At 40.3% G+C, this 7,500-nt stretch overlaps 1 long non-coding RNA gene across 1 annotated transcript in view; it reads left to right on the forward strand.

Moving 5' to 3' along the window:
- The window catches only part of LOC138958691 (uncharacterized), a 20,500-nt gene that overhangs the window by 5,077 nt on the left and 7,923 nt on the right, over positions 1–7,500 (forward strand). Inside the window, exon 2 of the long non-coding RNA XR_011453475.1 lies at positions 7,098–7,500. This exon is cut by the window's right edge and continues 167 nt beyond it. This is a non-coding gene — a long non-coding RNA (uncharacterized lncRNA). The remainder of the gene's footprint in view (positions 1–7,097) is intronic.

Consider the following 7,500-nt stretch of genomic DNA (forward strand, 5'->3'; position numbering starts at 1 on the left):
ATCATCATCGTCATCTTTATTATCACGTGCTGAAGTTTTCCGACCTCCTTTTGTTGGTTAACTTTTTAACTTTTTCATTTTTCCTTTTTTAATTTAAAAAAATATATAATTGTGTGTCAATGCGTCCCAAGGACAGATTGTAAGAAAAGGCGTAGCCTTAAATCTTAATCCTTGTTAAATAAGGTTCAATTCAATTCTCTCTCTGTCTCTCTCTCTCTCCCTCTCCGCCCTCCCTCTCTCTCTCTCTGTGTCTGTCTCTCTCCCTCTTCCCCTCCCCTCTCTCTCTGTGTCTCTCGATCCATCCTTGAGTAATAAAGTTCGTTCGTTCGTTTGTTCGTTCGTTCGTTCTCTCTGTCTCTCTCTCTCCCTTTCCCCCTCCCTCTCTCTCTCTGTCTTTCTATGTCTCTGTCTCTCTCCCTCTTCCCCCTCCCTCTCTCTGTCTCTCTCTAGCTTTCCCCACCACGGTTGTTGTCCCTAAAATGATTCAGTGGGGCAGGCCATTATTCATACTCAGCTTCGCTCACGGATATGCTGAAGCATGCGTTGTAATGCGCATAACTTGATAAACATAAGCTCGCATAATGTGCCACACACAAGTTGTTAAAGTCGCACAACAAGCTTTTGGTGTTGTCTTGTTGTTGTTAATGTTGTCTTGTTGTTGTTGTTGTTGATGTTGTTGTTGTTGTTGATGTTGTTGTCGTTGTAGTTGTTGTTGTTGTTGTCGTTGTTGTTGTTTGTTTCTGTTTTGGTAGTTTGTTTTTATGTGCAACACTGTGTTCGTGTAGCGAGTAAGTATACAGAATACGATAAATTTGTGAGAGGGAAATGTGGTTTCATCACATCCGCGTTTCGTGTATAACTTGGTATTGATGGTAATTACGACGTGCGACTCAGGGGTGAATTCAAGGTCGATAAAACGGTGCACTGAGTGCAGATGGGTCTATCAAGCCTTGAACTAATTAAACGGTGTATCCATCTACACCCTCCCCACCTTGCTTAATCTTTCAACAGCCTTTCTGCGTATTGCTACCGAGGGAAGATGTATTTTTGATTGAAGGAATTAATTTATGACTTTCACTGATGATGGTGATACACCAGAGGTGTTTTATCCCTGACTTTTTGTTCACGCAGATCAAGACACACTGACATGCTGGTATTTTCATTTCTTGGAACAAAACTTACATGGTCTTGAAAACTTGTGTTAGGAATGTGAGTGATTTTAAACATCCAGAAGAATACAGAAATTCTGTACAACTAATAGGAATAACTGACCGAATTGAAGGGTTTTTTCTGTTGCTCTAACGATAATGAAAGAAAATGCAGGCAAATCAAAACAGAGATATCTCCATCACTGTACAGCACTGTCGTTTGAAGTGGGACAATGTCGAATGGTAATCCCGACTGAGACAGTACTTTGACGACAGGAAATTGGCATGACAGGGAATTTTGTCCTCAATGCTCTTCACTTGGTTTGTCAATTTCTTTACGAACCGGATGCGATCGCTGTCGAGTTAAAGTTGTTTCCGGTGTGGTTGCATTATGGTCTTCGTGCAACGGATGTTGGCGGTCCCTGGTGTCGTCTGCTCTAGCATGCTGTCTTTCTCGTCCCTGTGGGAACCACGCCAAGGATAAAGAGTTTCAGTTCTATTTGGATTCCGGGCAGTACTTTATTTTGCAATATGCACGGTCCCTGTGAATAATCATGTTAACAGCGTCAATGCAAATTGTTGAGCCCCCTTCCAAAAGCGTCAACATAAACAACAACAACAACAACAACAACAACAACAACAACAACAACAACAACAACAACAACAACGAAACAACGAAACAAAGTCCAAAGCAAAACAAACAAGCACAAAACAAAGCAAGCACAAATCAAAACAAAACAAACAAGGAACCCTGACAAACAGACAGCCACGCAAAAAACCAGGACAGAAAAAAGGCGTAAATCGAGGATAAGGAAGACACAGTAGTTACACAATAAAGAGCGTGACTGAATAGCAAAAGTCAGTAATCATAACAAGGGACTATTGGCAGGATAAAAGGGTAGACGGGTGACTGTTACTGGGGCTGTTGGGGTCTATGTCGACCAAAAGAATGGGATTCACTGTAGGTCGAGTTCCTGTAAGTGGATTCTCTGTATACCTAAGACTTTAAAATTGGCAATCTTGTATACAGGGAATACCACAGGGTGTAGTTCCTGTAGCGTTTTGCTAATATCAATGAAAGTCACGTGATGCTTAGCGACATCGTTAGAATTTGATGTTTTTCGATCTTTTTTTGATATTTCTTAGAAATTCGAGTATGGTTTGCAAGTTTTATTGAAAAACTGCACCCTGTGGGATTCCCTGTATACTATATTGCCAATTTTAAAGTCTTAGGTATACAGGGAATCCACCTACAGGAACTCGACCTACAGGGAATCCCACTCTTTTGGTCGACATAGACCCCAACAGCGTTACTGGGTGCTAGTGACTATACTGACTGTCGTGGTGGTGGCGGTGGTGGGAGGAGAAAACAGGAAAATGGAAAGCTTCTTTAATCAAGCCTTCTAATCTCGTGATCCCCTGTCAGGAAATTCCCTGGGAAAGTTTCAAACACGACAAGAAAAAACAAGTCGCGTAAGGCGAAAATACAATATTTAGTCAAGTAGCTGTCGAACTCACAGAATGAAAGTGAACGCAACGCAACGCAGCAAGACCGTATACTCGTAGCATCGTCACTCCACCGCCCGTGGCAAAGGCAGTGCACGTGGAATTGACAAGAAGAGCGGGGTATTCGTTGCGCTGAGAAGGATAGCACGCTTTTCTGTACCTCTCTTTGTTTTAACTTTCTGAGCGTGTTTTTAATCCAAACATATCATATCTATATATTTTTGGAATCAGGAACCGACAAGGAATAAGATGAAAGTGTTTTTAAATTGATTTCGAAAAAAAAAAGTTGATAATAATTTTTATATATTTAATTTTCAGAGCTTGTTTTTAATCCGAATATAACATATTTATATGTTTTTGGAATCAGAAAATGATGGAAAAATAAGATAAACGTAAATTTGGATCGTTTTATAAATTTTTATTTTTTTTACAATTTTCAGATTTTTAATGACCAAAGTCATTAATTAATTTTTAAGCCACCAAGCTGAAATGCAATACCGAACCCCGGGCTTCGTCGAAGATTACTTGACCAAAATTTCAACCAATTTGGTTGAAAAATGAGGGCGTGACAGTGCCGCCTCAACTTTCACGAAAAGCCGGATATGACGTCATCAAAGACATTTATCAAAAAAATGAAAAAAAACGTTCGGGGATTTCATACCCAGGAACTCTCATGTCAAATTTCATAAAGATCGGTCAAGTAGTTTAGTCTGAATCGCTCTACACACACACACACACACACACACGCACGCACACACATACGCACGCACACACATACGCACATACACCACGACCCTCGTTTCGATTCCCCCTCGATGTTAAAATATTTAGTCAAAACTTGACTAAATATAACAAGTCGCGTAAGGCGAAAATACAATATTTAGTCAAGTAGCTGTCGAACTCACAGAATGAAACGCAATGCCATTTTACTCGTAGCATCGTCAGGCCACCGCTCATGGCAAAGGCAGTGAAATTGACAAGAAGAGCGGGGTAGTAGTTGCGCTAAGAAGGATAGCACGCTTTTCTGTACCTCTCTTTGTTTTAACTTTCTGAGCGTGTTTTTAATCCAAACATATCATATCTATATGTTTTTGGAATCAGGAACCGACAAGGAATAAGATGAAAGTGTTTTTAAATTGATTTGGACAATTTAATTTTGATAATGATTTTTATATATTTAATTTTCAGAGCTTGTTTTTAATCCGAATATAACATATTTATATGTTTTTGGAATCAGCAAATGATGGAGAATAAGATAAACGTAAATTTGGATCGTTTTATAAATTTTTATTTTTTTTTACAATTTTCAGATTTTTAATGACCAAAGTCATTAATTAATTTTTAAGCCACCAAGCTGAAATGCAATACCGAACCCCGGGCTTCGTCGAAGATTACTTGACCAAAATTTCAACCAATTTGGTTGAAAAATGAGGGCGTGACAGTGCCGCCTCAACTTTCACGAAAAGCCGGATATGACGTCATCAAAGACATTTATCAAAAAAAAGAAAAAAAACGTCCGGGGATTTCATACCCAGGAACTCTCATGTCAAATTTCATAAAGATCGGTCCAGTAGTTTAGTCTGAATCGCTCTACACACACACACAGACACACACACACAGACACACACACAGACACACGCACATACACCACGACCCTCGTTTCGATTCCCCCTCGATGTTAAAATATTTAGTCAAAACTTGACTAAATATAACAAGTCGCGTAAGGCGAAAATACAATATTTAGTCAAGTAGCTGTCGAACTCACAGAATGAAACTGAACGCAACGCAACGCAGCAAGACCGTATACTCGTAGCATCGTCACTCCACCGCCCGTGGCAAAGGCAGTGCCCGTGGAATTGACAAGAAGAGCGGGGTGTTCGTTGCGCTGAGAAGGATAGCACGCTTTTCTGTACCTCTCTTTGTTTTAACTTTCTGAGCGTGTTTGTAATCCAAACATATCATATCTATATATTTTTGGAATCAGGAACCGACAAGGAATAAGATGAAAGTGTTTTTAAATTGATTTCGAAAAAAAAAATTTGATAATAATTTTTATATATTTAATTTTAAGAGCTTGTTTTTAATCCGAATATAACATATTTATATGTTTTTGGAATCAGCAAATGATGGAGAATAAGATAAACGTAAATTTGGATCGTTTTATAAATTTTTATTTTTTTTTACAATTTTCAGATTTTTAATGACCAAAGTCATTAATTAATTTTTAAGCCACCAAGCTGAAATGCAATACCGAACCCCGGGCTTCGTTGAAGAGTACTTGACCAAAATTTCAACCAATTTGGTTGAAAACTGAGGGCGTGACAGTGCCGCCTCAACTTTCACGAAAAGCCGGATATGACGTCATCAAAGACATTTATCGAAAAAAGGAAAAAAACGTTCGGGGATTTCATACCCAGGAACTCTCATGTCAAATTTCATAAAGATCGGTCCAGTAGTTTAGTCTGAATCGCTCTACACACACACACACACACACGCACGCACGCACGCACACACATACGCACATACACCACGACCCTCGTTTCGATTCCCCCTCGATGTTAAAATATTTAGTCAAAACTTGACTAAATATAAAAAGAATAGCCGAGGTCACGATATTCAACAATGGTATTATTGAAATCATGATAGATTTTTGTTCCTGCCCTGTTCGATATATAAAGGAGTCAAAAGTCCCAAGAAAAAAATCAGAGGGGAACACGTGGCAAGGTGGTGCAGCAAATGTAGCGAGTTTCGCCCTGTGCTGCGGGGGAGTAGAGGGTTCAAGACCTATCACACGCAGTCTTTGTCAGGGGCCATAACCAACGGGCAGAAAAGTAGTAGTTCCGGTTGTGAAAGTGTTGCACTGTCATGTTGGTTTAAACACTCAGGGGCGGACGAGGGGGGGGGGGCACAGGGGGCACGTGCCCCCCCCCCAAAAAAAAAAAGAAGAAAAAAAAAAAGAAGAAGAAAAAAAAAAGATTTTTCTATGCTGATTCTATGACCATTTCTAAGTTCAAATGGCACCAGATGGCACCATTTTGCTTCTTTGGGCAAAAAATTTTTCGGGGGGGCATGCCCCCGGATCCCCCTAGCAAATTCGAGCGCTTCGCGCCCATCACTTTCGATTCAAAGTGCCCCCCCCCCTTACAAAGCAACTGATCCGCCCCTGACACTGGTTTATTTCTGATGTACGTTCCTTGATGTTTTGTGAGTGTGTGTGTGTGTGTGTGTGTGTGTGTGTGTGTGTGTGTGTGTGTGTGTGTGTGTGTGTGTGTGTGTGTGTGTGTGTGTGTGTGTGTGTGTGTGTTTTGATAGAAAACAAAACTAAACAAGAATGGTAAATTAAAAGAACGTTTAATTGTTACCAACAAAATTGAATGTTTTGTTTTGTCAAAAATGAAGCGTTCTATTAACTAACCATTCTTGGTTTTTATATTTAGTCAAGTTTTGACTAAATATTTTAACATCGAGGGGGAATCGAAACGAGGGTCGTGGTGTATGTGCGTATGTGTGTGCGTGCGTGTGTGTGTGTGTGTGTGTGTGTGTGTGTAGAGCGATTCAGACTAAACTACTGGACCGATCTTTATGAAATTTGACATGAGAGTTCCTGGGTATAACCCTCATGGAAATTGGGGCTGCTTTCTCCCTGGGGAAAGCGAGCTGCCATACAGTATACGGCGCTACCCTGGTGGCAACGCTGTATCGATGCTTTAAATTCTTCCTGATTCCCAATTTCTCTTTTTCTTTTCACACAAAGAAACGACAAAGAAAGTTTTGGCAATAACATTATTTAAAAAAAAAACGATGAGAGAGAAGTCGATGTGCTGTGAATCCCCGGTGGCTCGGTGGAAAGAGGCCTTGAATCCGCAATCCGCGAGTGTAACTGAAATCATTGTTCAAAATTGAAGTGTTGTAAAAGGTTTTTTCAAGGTTATTTGTTTAGACCGGCTTAGGAAAGAAAACGCGTAACTTGACGTACAAACATCCTGAAACTGGAATAAGCTTCTCGACACTGACTACATTTGACACTGAGCAAACTTGCACGCGGACTCTTGCCAAAAAGAAGTACTATACTAAACTGAGAATGTAGGACATAACACGAGGCTGCGTGAGAAGTACATTGCATATTCGTCTGTGTTTCAGAGCGAGGTTATAATTGCTTCTTCTGTGTTTCAGAGCGAGGTTATGATTGCTTCGTCTGTGTTACACTTACAGAGCGAGGTTATGATTGCTACTTCTGTGTTACAGAGCGAGGTTATGATTGCTACTTCTGTGTTACAGAGCGAGGTTATGATTGCTACTTCTGTGTTACAGAGCGAGGTTATGATTGCTACTTCTGTGTTACAGAGCGAGGTTATGATTGCTACTTCTGTGTTACAGAGCGAGGTTATGATTGCTACTTCTGTGTTTCAGAGCGAGGTTATGATTGCTACTTCTGTGTTTCAGAGCGAGGTTATGATAGAAGGGTGACCACTGACTGGCCGGAACACTGACCGCTGCCCTTCATACCGGCAAACGTCGAACATCGGCTTGACACAAATGATTGCTGGACATAAACAAAAAACAGTGATCAAGATCTCCAGCGTGGAAAGATTCAGTCAACTTGTCGCTGTGATCATGTGCATGTGCACAAGCTCGCGGTGAATGACACGAACTGAACGATAGCAATAAAGTGTCTCGAAAAGATAATTACTTTAATTAATGCAAATTTGTAAAAACCACTCAGATTTTGTCATGAAAATAGAGTGCAGCTAAAATTGAGTTTGGTATTGGACACGTTTATCTTCTCTGTGAGAAACTTTCCCAGTCAATTCTAACTAATGCTCATGACATGGACCACTACTTCACT

Source organism: Littorina saxatilis, linkage group LG1 (assembly GCF_037325665.1).
Source record: "Littorina saxatilis isolate snail1 linkage group LG1, US_GU_Lsax_2.0, whole genome shotgun sequence".
Lineage (NCBI taxonomy): Eukaryota > Metazoa > Mollusca > Gastropoda > Littorinimorpha > Littorinidae > Littorina > Littorina saxatilis.